Raw genomic sequence first — 19,682 nt, 5'->3', positions numbered from 1 at the left:
TTATTCTACCGGTAGTGATGTGTCGAACGCCAAGCATACCAAATAAAAATTGTATTGTACCTACATATTTTTAGTGAGGAAGCAGACTATTTTATTTTTATGTGGCTCTGAAATGAAACTGAGCAGTATGATAAGTCTTCGAACGAGGTTTGTCAAGAGTCCTAAGCGGTAAACAGTGGCACGCACGGATGTGTTCTTTGCGACGTATGGACGATAAATAACTTTAAAAAAATAAAAAAGGGTCTAACTCTCGATACATCTGTTGTGGAGTGATTACTGGATCTCACGTCACGTGTGATGAACATCTCAATAATATTTTAACATTATTCTCCTGTTTTTTTTTCTCCTACCCATGCTGATAACTTTGAGAGGCTATTTCAGTTTCGCCCTAACATGTAGATGATCTCACGGGGCTCAATCCGCGTGTGCTGCTAACACTGGCCCTAGCAAGAGCAGTGCTTCGCAGAATCTACCACGGGATCAGAATCGCGACCTACTGAGAAGATCCGGCGAGAAATTCAGTGGGCTATGTCTATGGGTTAATTTACTCGTCGAGCCCTTCGTCGCAAGAGATGGGTTCGGCGAGGACGGTGACCGGTGCTTGAGGTACCTAAAAGCACCGTTAATGGATCGGAAAGATCCGTAATGACGATTCTCTTGAATAAAACGCGTATTTATAGTCCGCGGAAACATAAGTAAAATGTCAATATCCACCCGATACGCCCTGACACCAAACTAAAATAAAGCATTTTAATAAGGCGATGCAGTTCGATTTAGTGCATTATATGTATTATTAACGTAGAATGTGCACGCACATTTTGGGTACAGGCATCATTAGCACCACATTTTTGCAGTCCGTGAGGCAATTGTGTGTTTCTTCACTCACTTCATTCACAAGCTGATCACTGGTGGTAGGATCTCTTGTGAGTCCGCACGGGTAGGTACCACCACCCTGCCTATTTCTGCCGTGAAGCAGTAATGCGTTTCGATTTGAAGGGTGGGGCTGCCGTTGTAACTATACTGAGACCTTAGAACTTATATCTCAAGGTGGGTGGCGCATTTACGTTGTAGATGTCTGTGGGCTCCAGTAACCGCTTGACACCAGGTGGGCTGTGAGCTCGTTCACCCAGCTATTCAAAAAAAAAAAACTTCACTCTCATTATCAGGCGAGCGGTAAGATTTTTTATTGACCCAAAAAAAAAAAAAAAATCTATTCGAAATTCACTTTTCTCAAAGATTCCTTTCTGTGATTCGAGTCCAATTCCAAGAGTCCATTCGGTCGCAGCACTACAGAGTCCACAGGCATTTACCACATCGAATGGCGTCACGCTGTCGTGAACCAAGTAATGAGAGATGACTGAAGATAAAATTGTACCTGCTACATTGTAGTAGGGACGAGATATAGAAAAAATTAATAATAAATGCTTAACTTATAACATTTATAGTTGCGAGTTATGCGATAATAATCGTGCAATTGTGAATTTTTGTTCTTATTTTTTGTAATTTATCGAATTTTAGACTCGTTCCATTTGGATTAATGAGTTTTGTTTTTCATGTGGCGTTACGCGGCAACAATGTACGCGGGCCGATACGATCATCGCGAGCACACAACAATTAACTTATACGCAGTCATTTAGCAATTACGGATGCTTGATATCCGGAAGAGATGGTTAATTTGCAACGGAATAAGCTAGTTTCAGATTATTTTCTATTCGTCGTACTCTTCAAATTGTTCAAACATAACGGAACACCAAGGACATTATTATATGTTCCTAGTTACATGTAGTAGGATTAAGGGAATAGCATTCGTCGTGGCCTAAAGGATAAGACGTCCGGTGCATTCGTATGTAGCGATGCGCCGGTGTTCGAATCCCGCAGGCGGGTACCAATTTTTGTAATGAAATACGTACTCAACAAATTTTCACGATTGACTTCCACGGTGAAGGAATAACATCGTGTAATAAAAATCAAACCCGCAAAATTATAATTTGCATAATCACTGGTGGTACGACCTCTTGTGAGTCCGCACGGGTAGGTACCACCGCCCTGCCTATTTCTGGCGTGAAGCGTGATGGATGGACGAGCTCACAGCCCACCTGGTGTTAAGTGGTTACTGGAGCCCATAGACATCTACAACGTAAATGCGCCACCCACCTCGAGATATAAGTTCTAAGGTCTCAAGTATAGTTACGACGGCTGCCCCACCCTTCAAACCGAAACGCATTACTGCTTCGTTGTCGAAATAGGCGGGGTGGTTACCACCAGTTTTTACGCAAATTATAATTTTGCGGCCTTGATTTTTATTACAAGATAATAATCCTTCATCGTGGAAGTCAGTCGTCAACAACTGTTAAGTACGCATTTCATTAGAAATATTGGTACCCGCCTGCGAGATTCGAGCACCGGTGCATCGCTTGATACGATTGTACCGGGCGTCTTATCCTATAGGCCACGACGGCTTCAGACTGTTCGAACTAGGCAAAGAGTTCGACGTGCAACCTAGGGCTGTTAAGTCTGTCTCAGGGACGCTCGGGCTGCTGTTAGCAAATCCGAACCCTCCTGGCTGAGTCCATACACGCCCACATGTCCTGGTCAAACTGTTAAGGCTCATTAATAATAATTCCTTCCTTAAAAAAAATAGCAGCGGCAGCATACGAACAACATAGCCACCTGCAGGTCTATAGAAATACTGCAGCCTAATCAATTTAGCCGGTGGCACGAGGTCTCAAGTACTTGGATGTAGCATAAGCATATCAGCGTTGAGTCTGTTATAATCATAAATGAACAGTGCTTAATAAATGATATGATCTCCGGTCTCGGCGAAGGCGTAGTGAAGCTTCCAGTAGCGACATCTATGAGGTATAGTTCGAAATTTGAATACCGCTCACAATGATATCAAAGTTCGGATATGGTATGAGAACTTACTTAAGCGCTTCGTAAAAAAATTCATGTTTTTTGTTCATTTATTTTTCCTTGACGGGCCTCCGTCTAAAAAGCGAGTATCGAATTCCGAAATAAATTTCATTATTATTATTTTTATTTACTACCATTGTAGCCTAACATTTAGTGATTGATTTGATGATACGGTGATATTTTCACTGAAACAGAAAAAAAATCGGGAAGCTTTTAAAAAAGAAAACCAAAATTTTATGACACTATAACTAATTGTGCAAAAAATTCCGCATGTAAATTCTTTAACCGAAATGGAGGTGGTTGTTAAATTACTTTAAGTCGTAATTTTCATACAATTTTTATTTTTATTACACGTTTTTGTTGTTTCTTAAACTTATCTATATAATAATACGGGAAGCAAAAGCTTTGTATCCCTTTTTACGAAAGTTGCGCGGACGGAGGAGTATGAAATTTTCCACACTTATAGAGAATATAGAGAAGAAGTGCACAATGCTAATATATTTTTTAAATAATGCATAAAAGTTACATTAAATCAATAAGAAAAACATTACACACACTACATACCATGTATTTGACGGACACACGCATGCATACTATTTATTGTCAAACTTTTGTTCTTGACGTCTGTTGTCAAATTGAGATTAAATATTGTTTGTCTTTGTTAATATTTTTTATAGTGTAGTCTTGGCGAAATTTGTGATTATAGAAGTATAAAATACAATCATAATAGTACGCACGCGCTACCTTTATGTTACTTATGACGACGCTTGCAGCTGAAAGTAAGTATTGTACTTTTTGACGAAGCATGTTGCTGATAACTTTATTTCTGTAATCTGACGAAGCATGTTGCGGATAATAACATGTACTTTTAGGTTAGGTGTTCTTTTTTTTAATAATTTAATAAAGTTTTAGAATTCGTAATCATAATAGTGTACACACTTACAATTCCAATTAATTATAGTCGAATTTCGACTACTGCGGGACCTCTAGTCTTTATTATAATGCAGAGAAACGTTAACTGTCCACTACGCGTCAAACGAGCATATGATTATTTGTAATATTAGGGGTTAAAGTATGAAAATTGCCGATTGGTACTGAAAATTTAAAATTCGTTTTTTTTTTCATTTAGCATATTCATTTAATCAAAATATCTACCATTATTATCTATACGTTGCTGCTATCCAGTAGGAAGGTCACTTATGCCTTTGATATAGAACTCTGTCGTTGTGGCCTAAAGGATAAGACGTCCGGTGCAATCGTATCAAGCGATGCACCGGTGTTCGAATCCCGCAGGCGGGTACCAATTTTTCTAATGAAATACGTACTCAACAAATGTTCACGATTGACTTCGACGGTGAAGGAATAACATCGTGTAATAAAAATCAAACCCGCAAAATTATAACTTGGGTAATCACTGGTGGTAGGACCTCTTGGGAGTCCGCACGGGTAGGTACCACCACCCCGCCTATTTCCGCCGTGAAGCAGTAATGCGTTTCGGTTCGAAGGGTGGGGCAGCCGTTGTAACTATACTGAGATCTTAGAACTTATATCTCGAGGTGGGTGGCGCATTTACGTTGTAGATGTCTATGGGCTCCAGTAACCACTTAACACCAGGTGGGCTGTGAGCTCGTCCATCCATCTGAGTAATAAAAAAATAAAAAAATAATAATAAAAAAAATAATAAAAACTCTGGTGATCTAGATACTACAAACTGTATGAAAGCATTTTGTACCGCCTCCCAGGAAGAAAACTATTTATCACGTAGAAAATTGTCCAAATCACGAAAAAAATTGCAGTACGTTTGAGCAAGGTCTGACGAATACGGGAGGTGACGAATGGTTTCTAATTGCAGTTCCTGTAGAGTTAAAACGGCTTCTCGTGCTGTATTAGGTCTCGCGTTATCATGGAGCAATAATGGTGAAGATCGATTCATGAGTCGGGGCTGTTTCACTGCAAGTTTTGCCATTATTGTTCGAAGTTCGGTACAGTAGACATCTGCCGTTATTGCTTGACCAGATCGGAGAATGCTATAGTGAATAACACCATGCTGAGATCACCAAACAGTTACCATTACCTTTTTATTCGTAAGCTTTGTAAGTAAGCTATGTATAAAATTAGTTAATGGAATATTCAAAATATATTGATGAATAATAGCACCTTAGTTTTCAAGTTTTATTTTTAATTACCTAATATTATGGTCATTAGCCTACGGACCACGGCAGTACCGAGGACCCACTGCGAACTGCTTTTCAAGTTATATTGCTGGCTAACAACATTACAGGAAACATTAATCTCGGGCTTGTCGCTACTTAGATTTCAGTGACCCGAATCGACGTATCCGTTTAAATATTCAATCGATAGAGTGTGTTTAATTCAGGTGCACTCAGTCCAGATTCTATACATAGAAATTTCGGAGTCGACGGCAGCCTGCATTCTGCAGCTGGACTTCGATCTGAACCGACTGAAGCGAACTTAAAATATGCGACAAAGTATCTATATATTAATACGTGAAGCAAAAACTTTGTATCCCTTTTTACGAAAATTGCGCGATCGGTGGAGTATGAAATTTCCCACACTTATAGAGAACAAAGAGAAGGAATGCACAATGCTAATATTTTTTTAAATAATGCATAAAAGATACATTAAACTAATAAAGAAAACATTACACACACTAACATGTATGTCACACACGCATATATACTACATAGTCTGGCCATAAATACTGTTACAATTAAAAATAAACAAAATATTACATTTGAATTTGGCATCTGTCATTTTTATATGATTGCTCATTGAGTTTTCTCATTTTGGCGCCAATACATTGTACAATATTTTGCGATATTACAATGGAGTGGGGTGATAAAGAGAACCGAATCGCTGTAATTGCATTACACAAAGTAGGTATGGAGCCAAATGCAATTTTTAATGGTCCTTCCAGCAAGACTCGGCGCCAGGTCATAAAGCTCGGTCTACGCAGTCTTGGTTGGAAACGAACGTTTCGGACTTCATCAGAGCTGAAGACTAGCCGTCGTCTAGTCCCGATCTTAATCCGCTGGATTATGATTTATGGTCAGTTTTAGAGAGTACGGATTGCTCTAAACGCCATGATAATTTGGAGTCCCTAAAACAATCCGTACGATTGGCAGTAAAAAAATTTCCCATGGAAAGAGTGCGTGCTTCTATTAATAACTGGCCTCAACGTTTAAAGGACTGTATTGCAGCCAATAGAGACCACTTCGAATAAGCTTTTTATACTTTAAATTGTTTTATATTTATGTATTAAACTAACACACTCTAAAAGTAATAAATGTTATTTGCAATATATATTTTTTTTATTGTAACAGTATTTATCCAGACTAAGTATATATTTTATTTTATTTTATTATCAGTCTGTGGTCAAGTTGAGAATAGATTAATATTGATTTCTTTAACATTATTTGTGTATAGTGTATGTAGCTTTAGCGAAATCTGTGATTATAGAAGTAAAGTCTTTGACAGTAGAACCATAATAATGTTCAAACTTATAATTTAAATTAATAATTATAGTCGAATTTCGAATACCACGTGAACACTATAAAACAAAATACACAAACTTCGTCCATCATAAGGTTTTTATATGATTTTCAGTAGGGCTAATATCGAACTCAGCGGATTTCGTTCGCAACGGTATATTGCATTTGAAACCACTTAGAAATTCAATATGTGTTTTTAATTTATTTATGTTCTTTAATTAAAAAGTTGTAGTTGAAATTTATCAAGGCAGATCGGCAGTACACAAACAAGCCGAATATTAATAAAATGTTCCCACGACGACACTGCATCACTAAAAATACGTAGCAGCTTCATTCATTGCCATATGCGTTTCTCATCCCTTCGTCAAAGATGTCCTCCGCAAGGTGGTCCAGAAAAAAGCTCAATAAATCTCTCCTTTTCTCGAAACAAAAAACGCCACTTAGCACGCCATACATTGATAAAAGTTTATCGGTATTCAAACTAATTCCATTCGACTACAGTTTGAGCAAATTTTCTTACGTTGCGTGTTTTGATCGCGAGTAAGGTTTCTTTCGCCATTAAACTGAGCATTGTGCAGCGTAATTTTGTTTAGAGTAGTATTTTTTTTATGGTAGACAAATGTAAGGTGCGGGTCAGTAACGGGCCTGACGTAAAAAAACGCATCTCACGACTCCCGAGTGATTGGTGGCGCGGAAAAAATGCGGCAAACACGAACGCTCGACGCGTCCAGTGTTCTGTATCTTATCTTATACCTTTAAACGAGCAATTCTTGTATATTAATATATATGTATATAATCTGAACCTCGGAAACGGCTCCAACGACTTTCATAAAATTTAGTATACAAGGGATTTCGGGGGCCATAAATCGATCTAGCTACGATTTATTTTCAGAAAATGTTGTTTTATTCGTGTTTTCAATAATCAACTCTTCCCGACATCTATAGGCGAATAATAATACTATTTTTCTTAATTGAGGGCAACTAACCGCTTTAAAGACACAACAAGATGGCGTTATCAAAAAAAACCCGAGCAAAGCTCGGTCATCATCTAGTTTTTAAAATATAACTAACTAAATTATAATTAATTCACGGTAACTAATTAAATGCAAAAATAATCGCAGTTAAATGTAAAAGTCATCTTAATACAAGTGAAATAATTGCAGCATTTAAACCCATCACGTTTTCCCTAGTTACACGCGAGAATGTCATCCGAATATTCTCATTTAATCCGTCCGAAATCTTAAATCACGTTCGTCGCATTGTACCATCCCCTCCACTTTAAATTGATTTACTATTGATTGATCGACAAAAAATGAACTCATGAACGAAGTAACGAATCATTTAGAGTTGTTCCGAGCGCGTCTCGCGGGACCCCAAAACTATTATTGAACTTTGGCAAAAAAAACCCATCGTCTTCTAGGAAGCGAACAGCTTCGTGATTGAATCTTTCATCTTGGCCCGTCCCCGTCAGACCGACAGATACACTGATAGATGTATAGTCACTTAATAGTTGTTGTTTTTTTTTATGATTTTATGAACGCTTATTACTTTTTTATGAGTTCAACGCGCGATGGTTACGAAAATACTCAATCACTATGGAGTAGTGCCGTGTTTAGTGTTCGGATCCTGTACGGTATTTGTATTGGTTAATGCATCCGGTTGATAGGCCCTTTTATTGTTAACGTATTATTAGGTACGACAGCTATAATTTTCTTTGGTACAATAAAGCTCTCCAGAGCTGCGGACGTATCTATAGAGCATTCGCTGTGGATGCGCTAAAAAACGTAATCGCAGATTTTTTATGAGCCAATACAAAGCGTATACCTTATGTTCTGATTCGAATTAAAAAAAAGCGTTCGTAATATTTAAATCAGTATATTTCTCGAGCCGTCTAAGTGCTATCGGGCTGCCTGCTTCAAAAACGAAACGCGGACCAATCAAAACAGAACCCTGTTTAAAGATGGAAATTGGCGTTATTCCCATGGAACTGGCTTCGTACTTCGATCTCGGCTCGGTTCTAAGACGGGCGACGGGAATTAAGTAGCGATGAATTCATAGACAACAGGTGAGCCGAGAGATCGACTCTCTACGCCAGTAAAAAACTCTCAAAAAAGTTTTTTAATAATAACGAAACATTTCGTCGGCTAAAAGTAAGTATTCGATTACGCACCTTTTAAGTTCAAAACGACCTGGATTCCATTGAAATGTCATTGGTCCGGATCCGGTGATACCACTGGTTTCAATTTTGAAAGTTGTGTTCAAAAATACTTGAAACAACATACGTACTATTTCGAATAGGAATTAGAAGAGCACAGTAAATTTAAAATGAGACGCAACAAAAAAACATATAGACCTCCTGACCGATCGCAGCAATAAATATTTTTTCGTTTTTCACCGGAACTGATTTGAATTTTGAAGGGAATCTTTCATGGCATTTCCGGAGAATAACAACTTGAAAATCGTTAGCTTACTCTTTCATTAAAGCGTGACTATCTACCGTCTCTTACACGCGCACACATAGATATTTTTTTTATTACTTAAGTGGCTGGACGTGCTCACAGCTCTCCTGGTGTTAATTGGTTACTGGAGCCCATAGACATCTACGACGTAAATGCGCCACCCACCTTGAGATATAAGTTGTAAGGTCTCTAGTATAGTTACAACGGTTGCCCCGCCCTTCAAACCGAAACGCATTACTACTTCACGGCAGAAATAGGCAGAGTGATGGTACCTACCTGCGCGGACTCACAAGAGGTCCATCCACCAGTAGAAAATAATAATAGCGCTTATCTGGTCTGCTGTACGACTGGTATGTATATACCGCCAATTTATCTCTTAAATATAGCAAAACATTCCAGGCTGTTTCAGAATTCATAATCTAGTTCAATGATCTATAGCAGTCCACTGCTGGACATAAGCACCATTTGCACCCCACTGAGAACGATCCTCAGCTTCTCTTACCCAGCCCTCAGTCTCGGTGGAGTGACGATGTATGCATGGATAAGAATATAAATTAGTAATAAAAAAAAGAACCCGCAACATACATGTACATGCGTCGTTGCTGATAAGTAGGAAAGTATTGTGATCTCGCACGTGTAGGTACCACGGTTCTGCCTATTTCTGCCGCGAAGCAGCGAAGTGTTCCTTACTCGTACATAAATTTTACAATTTCGAATCGACTTGAAGAAATTGAATATACTTAATGATCTGGTCACCGTCTTCGCCGAACCCGTCGCTTGCGACGAAGGGCTCGACGAGTGAATTAACTCACAGACATAGCCCACTGAGTTTCTCGCCGGATCTTCTCATTGGGTCGCGTTTCCGACCCGGTGGTAGATTCTGCGAAGGACTGATCTTGCTAAGGCCAGCGTGGTAGTAGCGTAGGTAGCTCACCTACATGTTAGAGTGAAGCTGAAATAGCCTCTCAAGGCTATCAGCATAGGTAGGAAGAAAAAAAAACTTAACGAAACAAGTAAATGAATCAGCATTTAACGTATGAAATTTATCGGCCCAAAGTCATCGAGCTACACTAAAATAATAAGGTAATATCGAAGCTACTATAGTATTTAGAAATATCTTCAAGATTTTTTTCTTCGATGATCTATTCGCTGATAGCCTAGGATGCTATTCCAGCTGCGGACGGGTGGACGAGCTCACGGGCTCATCCTGAGAGAATTGGCTAGCACCAGTCCTAGCAAGAGCAGTGCATCGTCTACCACCGGAATAGCGACCCACTGAGAAGATCCGGCAAGGAACTCAGTAGGCGGTGTCTATGGGTTAGTTCGCTCGCGCGAACTCTTCGTCGTCGTTGTAAAGATTTGTAGTATAGCTAGTAGGTACTAGTTTTCGAAATCGTCGTGTCCTAAAAGATATGATGCTCGGTACATTCGTATCAATCGGTGTAACTGTGCGCGGTGTTCGAATCCCACCGGTTGCAATTTCTTAAGTTTTCGCGAATCATAGAAGCAATTAATACTATTTTAACGGTACAATATCTCGTTTATTACTTTCCGACTCAACAAATACTTTATAGTTCTCTTGGTCTCATGGACGACTGAATTGTAAATTTCTCTCTAACTAAAATCTTCTTCGTCTTCAATATTAACATTTATTTAGCGTCAAGATACCGATAAAACAGACCATCGCTCGGTAACCGATGTACAAATACTAAAACTTCACATAATATTAATTATATTTAAAAAAAAAATAACCACTATGTTTCATTAATTAAAGCCCAAATCACATGAAACTGTTCGGTCCCTATAAAATTGTACATCAATATCTATTTTTAAATAACAAAAGTCGCAGTACCGTTACGACACCAAAAAAAAATATGATTTGTTTTTCTTATTTTCATTTCATCGTAATCGACCCTTTTAGGGATCGTCCCGAATAAATTAAAAAGTCGTTACAGAATATTTTCGTGTATATTTTTTTTGTTTTGTTTCGAAACGTTAATGAGGATTTTGTATTTCTTCAATTTGTACTCAAATTTTGATTCGATCATGGCCACCCACCCACAGGGTCCCCTTTTGTTGCGAGCGATTTTTACGTTATTCTTATTATTTGTATATGAAAGAAACAAGTACGATTTCTGCGCTTTGAAAAATCATTCGGTTGTTCAAAAAACTCAACGAAAAACACAGATCAAGTAACAACACTAGATCTTCGCTCGAAAGTGCATCTTATACGCCCTTGAAATAAAATATCATACAATAACTAAAAGATAGCAATGGACAACGTTTTCCATATACATATTTTTTTTTCTTCAAAGTTACTTTATACTCGTACTAGTCGCTCACCATTGCCCAGTGTGCTTGCTTGCTTGCTAATGTTTAGTCCGTGCCATATTTACGTGTTCTAATTATAATTTGTTTTAATTTAGTAGTTAAATTGTATAAATTTACATACGACGAACTGGCCAACTATTATAGTAATACAACAACTATTTTATTATATTACCGCTAATTTATGTCACCGTCTATTATTTGTTTTATATGCTTACTCTGTACATGTGGTGTCAAATAAAGAGTTATATTAATATTATTATTATAGTTCCGAAAGCCGTAAATCTGCAATACAAGCGTAATTTCTGCACAATATTCCATCATATCTTATAGTTCGAAAGAAGCTTGCAAATTGAAGAAGACTAGCGAAACGCATCACCGCAACTCCTCGGCATTGGTCATTCGCATCTGAGCCACCGCAATGAATTATATTTTACACGGGTAGATTACGGCTGCGGTCCGACATTTACTTTTATAGTGCCTTTTTGCCAATTACAGTAAATAATCGTTCAGTGTACGTTAAAATCTCCGTTCCCTTTGCCCGAGACCAGTTCGATAAGAACGAACCTTGGAATGCGACGAGTAAGAGTGATACGCTCCTGAATACTCCACCAGGTGATGACTCAAATTTACGTTGTTAAAGTAATGACCGAACATTCAATTAAAAGTGTCGCTTAAGATTTGTTTCGGGTGCCGTGCAGCCGTAAAAGCATTTGAGAAACATAGCTACGTTTATGCACAGAAGTAAATAGCAAAGGTGATATTATTTTTTTTTTTTATTTTTTTTTATTGCTTTGCTGTGTGGACAGGAAGCATCAAAAACCTTTGTGGCCACTGTTTTCTTGATTTTTACTACAAAACAGTCCTCTAAAGATGTAAATGACTATGGAAATATACCCCAAAATACCTTCTACAAAACAAGTACCCAAATAATTTCACCGCCAATATTACCGCAAGTCTGTAATCCTTGGAAAATGCGGTACCATCGTTTCTACGTTTCTTTTTCTCTTTTGAATTCATTCATTCAATAAAAATCATTGCGTACCGTTCAATAGAAGGCGGTTCATTGCAGTGCAGCTTCGAGCCAAGGTCGACACTTATACATCTGTTTGACCGGCCGAACCGGACGACGCGCGTGACGGCTGCATCCAAATTTGCATTAATACTACTAACTAATGCCTGGATTATATGGGATGCCTGTCTTTTTTTCTTTTTTTTTATGGCTGGACGAGCTCAAAGCCCACCTGGTGTTAAGTGGTTACTGGAGCCCATAGACATCTACAACGTAAATGCGCCAACCACCTTGAGATATAAGTTCTAAGGTCTCAGTATAGTTACAACGGCTGCCACACCCTTCAAGCCGAAACGCATTATTGCTTCGCGGCAGAAATAGGCGGGGTGGTGGTACCTACCCGTGCAGACTCATAAGAGGTCCTACCACCAGTGTCTTAGATATGGAATAATTTTCTGGGGAAACTCAACGCAAAAATATCAAGTTTTTAAGGCACAAAAAAGGTGTTTAAGGTCTATATTTGGATAGGCAATAGCCGACAGCTACAAGCCATATTTTGCAAAGCATAGACTTTTTACCCTTCCTTGTCTATATATATACGAAGTTGCATCTTTTGTTAAAACTTGCCCCAATAGATTCACCAAAATGTCTAATGTGGCAAACAGAAATCGACGCGACGATAAACTATGTTTTCCAAAATCCAAAACTACATTAAAGACTAATAGTATACTAGGTATGAGCGTATACATTTCTTAAATGCATTTGCAAACGCAATTTCAATTTTACCGCCAAACGATTCTGACCTGTCCATCTTTCAATCAGAAGATTTGTTAGTGCGATCACGGCTACTTCCACATCCGCCTGTGGTTGTGGTAGGCAATGTTCCCTGTCCTGGTAAAACTAAAAAGGCCTTAGGGACACCAAAATCCATTATTAAAAAAAAATAAAGTACACCATATTTACCCATTCGCTACGTTCCATTATGAAAATTAACCTGGATGTCTCTACATCAATAGTCGCTCAATATCAGGTTCACTAGTTCATCTGGCTATAACTAACTAAAAAAACCAGAGCCTTTCTTTCATTAAGTAACACACATATCTGTCCATTTCAAGGCGTAGATATAAATTTTCGTGAGCGCCAAAACGTCTGGGCACCATAAAAAACTTTCCGTTTCTATACCAAAATTCATTTAGTCGGCGTATATTCTTGAATCGTCCGCCGATTTCTTACTAAACATGATATAAATTATATAAAACAGCAGTAAAAATATAAGTCGTAAATTCCGCGCCATATAACAAGCGTTCTAAGGCGGGTAGGTCCGTGCGAACCGGGTCACCAAGGGCCGTGACTCACCGACTCTCTGGGACTCAGAACTCCAAGGGTGATTGCTTTCGGGAACGCATCGGATGTGAACAGTCTCCATGCAAATTGTTCCTTTTATTGTCTTTGTCTTCGCTGCCTCACTTGACTGTTCCTTAATTCTGATATTGATGTTTAAGGGCAGCACTTATTGAATGTGGCGTGTTCTTTGAAGTTTGAATTGTGTTTAAATCGATACATTTAATCAGTTTGAACGCAACGCATTATAACACAATACGTTAAATTGCCACATTCATATTCTGAATGTCGTACGAAACGAAAGAAAAAAAAAGAAGATCATATTGTGTGTCTATCTCGCAGTGGTATTCAAAGCAGAAATTCTCAATAGACCCATTTGGGTCCCGAGATAATTCATCGCTCGTTCCCCGTACCAGAGGCCAGCTTCACAAATATTGCATTGTACGCAGATGATAAAACAGATTCCGGCGTTCTTGCAGTCGGATGGGTGCATTGAACAGAAAACTAGTTCGAACACTGTTTTGTGAACGTAGAAAGGCCCGATTCTCTCCGGTGCAATATCCCTGGTGCGTTTACATCGACAGCTATAAATCAATGGACGACCGCAAGTGTCCACGAGGTGTGATGCCGCTGGACTATTGTTCGATTAGAGGGTTCTTCGTTCACCTGGAATCCGTCCTGCTCTCATTAGCCACTCTTATAGACGCGCTCTAGACTCATCTTGAACGTTTCCAGACTAAACGATTTCGGGGTCTCCGCTATCGAGATAAGGCAGATTTTGTTTTGACTACGTCTCAACGTTACACCGGATGGGAAGCCGAGATGCTGTAATTTGGCGTACAATACCGCGCAATAATAATGGCCGTTCGTAATTGCGACGACATCCGTCATACATACCGTACGTACATGTGTTCTCCGTGTGAAAGTTCCGAGGGCCCCTCGTTACCGGACCGAGCTCTGTCTGTTATCAGAACCAGTTTCGTGCATTTTAGATATGTCGGCTTTCTTCGTTGTACTTAAGATAAGTCGTGCTTTGATTTTTATTGCTTTCAAATTGAGTGGTGCTTTCTTTGTGTATGTGTGTGACTAAATATGGGATTAGAGGCCGTTTCACACCTAATACGGTTTGTTGACAATGGGAAGGTTATTATATGACAATGGGTCCTACCGCAACATACGGACGTTCTCGCCTCCGTCGGACCGATTAACACTATTGTCGTCGTTTTTTTTGGAGCGGAAGTCCATTGTGGTCCGTATCGTGTGGTCACTGTCGAATTTGATTTATGACCGTGTTTTGACAAGCGGCCTTAGATAAACACTGCTCTAACAATTGATTTACTAGGAATGCTTGGATGACACGATTCTGATATTTAAAATGTAATCAGGAACAGTCCAAAACAAGGGATTCCAGATATAAGTCAGTTTAAAACACTGTTTTTTTTTCTTTCATTAATGCTATTAAAAGGAAATCGATAAAATCCGTATCGACGGAACCCAAACTTATGAAATATATACAGTATTTGATTTCATTATGAATGCAATGAGAAAAAACATCAGGTTTTGTCATGGCGTGGGAGTAAAGGCTGAATTCGTAAAAAACCGGATATCCCTTTAGATTGTGCGACATTGTACACATGCTATCGACGCATTTTAACCGATTAGAAGGTTTAAGAAGATAATGTGGAATCGAATAATGTATGAGAATTTCGATAAATTTCGCATCTGTGCATTCCGAACGGATGTGTCGAGGGATCTTTTTTTTTTATAACACAATAACATACTGATGGCTCTCTTGTATTCACACACTATATAAAGAGCGGTTATTTCTCCTAATTATTAGGTATATATCTTAATGAAGGGTCAATCAAGAGGATCTTCAAAGAGATGTCATTGCCAATTTTAATACGCTTTTATTAGCTTCAGACGTATGTATGTAACGGAATCTTTGAACATGATTTTGACCCCCTTCAAAACGTCGGATTAACTCGAAATTTGCTATACTTATTAATTCAATTTATTCAATTAATTAAACTCAATATTACAATTTCTTTTTTTTTTAATAGAAAAAATTTAAATTCAACTAAAATAATGAAAAATAAATAATAGTTTAAAAAAACTAACAAAATACGGTTTTATAGAAAATCTAACTAAATAATAGAAAATAAATTTTAATAAATTTGAATTAAAAACAGTGTAAGAAAAAATGATTTTATTGTATAAAAAGCGTGGGGTGCATGGTATCAGTAGTTATAAATATTTTATGAACAGATATGAGTAAAGGTTCTGAAAAGCACCCACGCTTTTTTACAATAAAATCATTTTGTCTTACACTATTTTTAATTCAAATTTATTAAAATGTATTTTCTATTTTATAGTTGGATTTTCTATAAAAGCGTATTTTGTTAGTTTTTTCAAACTATTATTTTTTATTGCCCTTGTAGGGAGACGAGCATATGGCCCACCTGATGGAGAGTGTTTACCGTCGCTCATGGACTTCGGCAATGCCAGTGGCATAGCCAAGCCGCTTCATACCATTGCCATGCTCGTCTATTTCTGCCGCGCAACCGTCATGCGTTCAGCTTTGGACATGGAAGGTCACCCATTAAACAATACAATTGAAACCTGAATTGTTGCGTTCCAGGTTGTGATGCCCACAATATCCGGTACCCACTTTAAAGCATATATATCTATCTATTATTATGTCTAATTATGCCACTGGCCGGTCTTAAATTCCGTCGCGTTCATCGACCTCATACAAGTGTCCGCGGCCTAACAAATAAGACCTCCGCTGTATTTGTATTGAGTGATAAGCGCGTGCCAGGGTTCAAATCATGTGGCAGGTAGCAAACATTAACATCTAATTACGTGTCCATGAAATGATGAAATAAAAACAACATATAGTAACCCGCGTGCATTTTTTCTTTTTGCTACCTAAGCTGGATAGCCTTGAGAAGCTATTTCAGCGTAACCTTAACTAGTAGGTGAGCTCACGGGGCTCAAGCCTGACGACGTTGCTAACACGAACTCTAGCAAGAGCCGTGCTTCGCAGAATCTACCACCGGATCGGAAACGCGACCCACTGAGAAAAACCCGCGTGCATTACGAATTTAATTAAGTACCAGAAAGTAGTGTACCACATGTAAGCCCGCACGGGTCGGTACCATCATTCTACTTATTTCTATTGCGGAGCAGTCATGCGTCCTGATTTGATTGACGGGATAGACGTTACGCGAAAAACTCTGTTGAAAGTCTATTCTATCAGCCCATAGACGTCCACTGCTCTCTCTTATAGCCTCTTTATTTTATTTCCTTTTTATTTTTTATTGTGCTATAATAATTGAAATAATAGGTAATAATAGTGTGAAAGGCAATAAATTATTTTACATGTGCAACTGAACCGTACTACTGAAAAATGAAAGAAAAAACTGTCCTCTTAATTAAGAAAGATAGAAATGTCACAAACAACTATGGCATTTTTCATGATTACTGGTGAGGAGCGTACCGGAAACCACAGAAAGCGATACGTTAACGCTATCATCACCCATCTCAAAATATGTGATATAAGTGGAAATTTCAAGATATGTGTATATCGAAATAAAACAGCCCGTCCCTATTCGATGAACAACAATACGAAAACGATAATAACACTGCAACGTAGCGTTTTTATGAATGAAAACCGCGAGCGGCGGATGCGCTGTGCGCCGACGCGACGTCTGTGGGAAAATGTGTTATCACCAAATTCACAATAACATTATAAATGCGACTCGTCTATTCGAATTTTATTATTAGTTTAACTCTTTCAAGGCCGATTCTTTAGTCTTTAGAAATGTTTTTCGGCAAATTGAATTTTAATTCGACTGAATTGGATTGAATGAAACATTGGATTATTAAGACTTTTTGACGTGACAACGTCTTATAATTCGATGGAGCCGGCTGCGCGCACTGAAAAACATGACTCATGCGGCGTTACCTCGCTCTATGGCGTTCCATTTAAGGCTTGAAGTGCAAGCGAGAGCGCGCAACGAGCGACAACGAGGCACAATCTGCCTCCGCGTTCGGCAGCGTTCGACATCTGTCTCTCTCCTACTTGAGTGAGCGATGCATCCGCGTGGACAGCTGCTATACAATAACACATTTACATGTTCAATGTCAAGTATGAAGTTCAGTGAAAAGTGAATGTGGTGTCAATTGTCCATACAAAATATCTAGCAAACAAATAAAATCCAAATTTATTTTTGAAAAATGAAACCATTCCATCAGTATCTTATGACGTCACGTTCAACTATCGTCAGTAAGCCGACTTTACAGACAACCGATTTTTTATTTATTTATCAGTTTCTCGTGTGTACCAAACCTGTGTAACGGAATATTTCAATGTAATCTAACTATCAACAAATTTAAAAACTCGGATTATCTTGAAATTTTGCAAAAGGCCCGTTGTCAATACAATAATTTTTGCGATTTTCTTTTAATAAAGCGTGTTTTTTTTTGTTTTTTTTTAAATTACAATTTTTTATTCACACTAATGTAAATGTAAAACACATACAGTATATGTTGCAAATTTTACTGTTTTTACATATTATTGTATTTGTTGGAAATTTTGCTGTTTATTAAGAGTAGGTTCGTGGGTCAAGCCTTGTGCATAATCTGAAGGTATGCGACTTTCACCTCAAACTTCAAACCGACAGAATTTATTCTTAAAAAATTCCCTCAAGTCTTCCGAGTCGTTGCAGTATAGAATTCACCAATAGAATATGTACAAACCTAGTCGCATTTTCGTTTCACTGACTAATGTTGGCGTTTGCATCAAGATTTACCAGACACTTTCAAGCATACATATGGTAGGACCTCTTGTGAGTCCGCGCGGGTAGGTGGCTATTTCTACCGTTAAGCAGTAATGCGTTTCGGTTTGAAGGGTGGGGCAGCCGTTGTAACTATACTTGAGACCTTAGAACTTATATCTCAAGGCGTGTGGCGCATTTACGTTGTAGATGTCTATGGGCTCCAGTTGCCACTTAACACCAGGTGGGCTGTAAGCTCGTCTAACGATCTACGCAATAAAAAAATTAAAAAAACGCCATAAAGATTCAATATATATAAAACGCTAACGGTAGTCAACGTGTTCTTTTTTCTCTCTCGTGCATATAATATCTGACATCTTTAGAGCGACGAGGTCCCGAGGGTTGCCCTTTGGCGCGGCCTATCGACACTCCCGAAACACGTTATGGACTCCGATAGGGATTGGAGCGGTGATTCTACGAAATTTATACATCATAATGCGATCTCGACCGAATTTATTCTAGCTTCGAAACAAAATTGACGACGTGTGAAACGTTTTATATATGGACTTTTGTTTGGGTACAAACCGATTTAACATTGCTTATTGGATTACATTTTTTTTGTTTGTTTCGTTTTTGTTATCATGTTCTAGTGATAAGTAGCGATGTTTTGGGAACATAATGAAGTTGTTTGTTTATTATTCAGATTTTAAGCTATTGCATAGTTTTTATCGCGGGCTTTGAGCGCGGCGACCGAATCAAGAAATTCTGTAACGAAAATAAAACCTAACACCCCCCACTACGCCTACCATGTAGCTTGCGTTCAACACATTCACACGTTGCGCTTGTGTTGTGTTTTTGAATGATCGCGCGGCGTGGCGTCGCACTGCATGCGCATCATGAAAAGTCTGCCTATCTCTCTCTCGCGCGGTCTACCTTATGAGTGTGAATGGGACAGTTAATGTTTTGTTTTTGCTAATGTTTATAAATATAGCGTGTTTTTTTTTATTATTGTTTTAATATTAAATTATTATTGTCTAATTATAATTGCATAAGTTGATAATAAATGCTATGCAATAGCTTTACCGCAGCAGTCCCTGAGTGCCACACGTGTTTTTTTTTTCATAATCTCGACAAATTTGCGGACCTAACTTGTATCGTACCACTTTGTTCATATACATAGTTACCGAAAGCAATAAGTGTTTGTTAAAATCGTAGCATTCGAATTGGGATCCCCTTATGTATTTTTTTTTAAATTGATTGATTACCCAGCTCAAAGCTCGCCTAGTGTTCAGTGGTTAAAAGAGCTCATAGAAATCACGATGCGAATTTGCCATTG

The 19,682-nt window shown here is 38.4% G+C and overlaps 1 protein-coding gene across 2 annotated transcripts in view; it reads right to left on the bottom strand.

Moving 5' to 3' along the window:
* Positions 1–19,682, bottom strand: part of LOC114243269 (mitochondrial cardiolipin hydrolase) — a 169,367-nt gene that overhangs the window by 17,698 nt on the left and 131,987 nt on the right. The gene's annotated exons all lie outside the window — the stretch shown is intronic.

This window comes from Bombyx mandarina, chromosome 11, assembly GCF_030267445.1.
Source record: "Bombyx mandarina strain Sakado chromosome 11, ASM3026744v2".
In the NCBI taxonomy this organism is placed as follows: Eukaryota; Metazoa; Arthropoda; class Insecta; order Lepidoptera; family Bombycidae; genus Bombyx; species Bombyx mandarina.
Note: the sequence above shows the minus strand (reverse complement) of the source record. Positions and strands in the feature narration are given on the sequence as shown.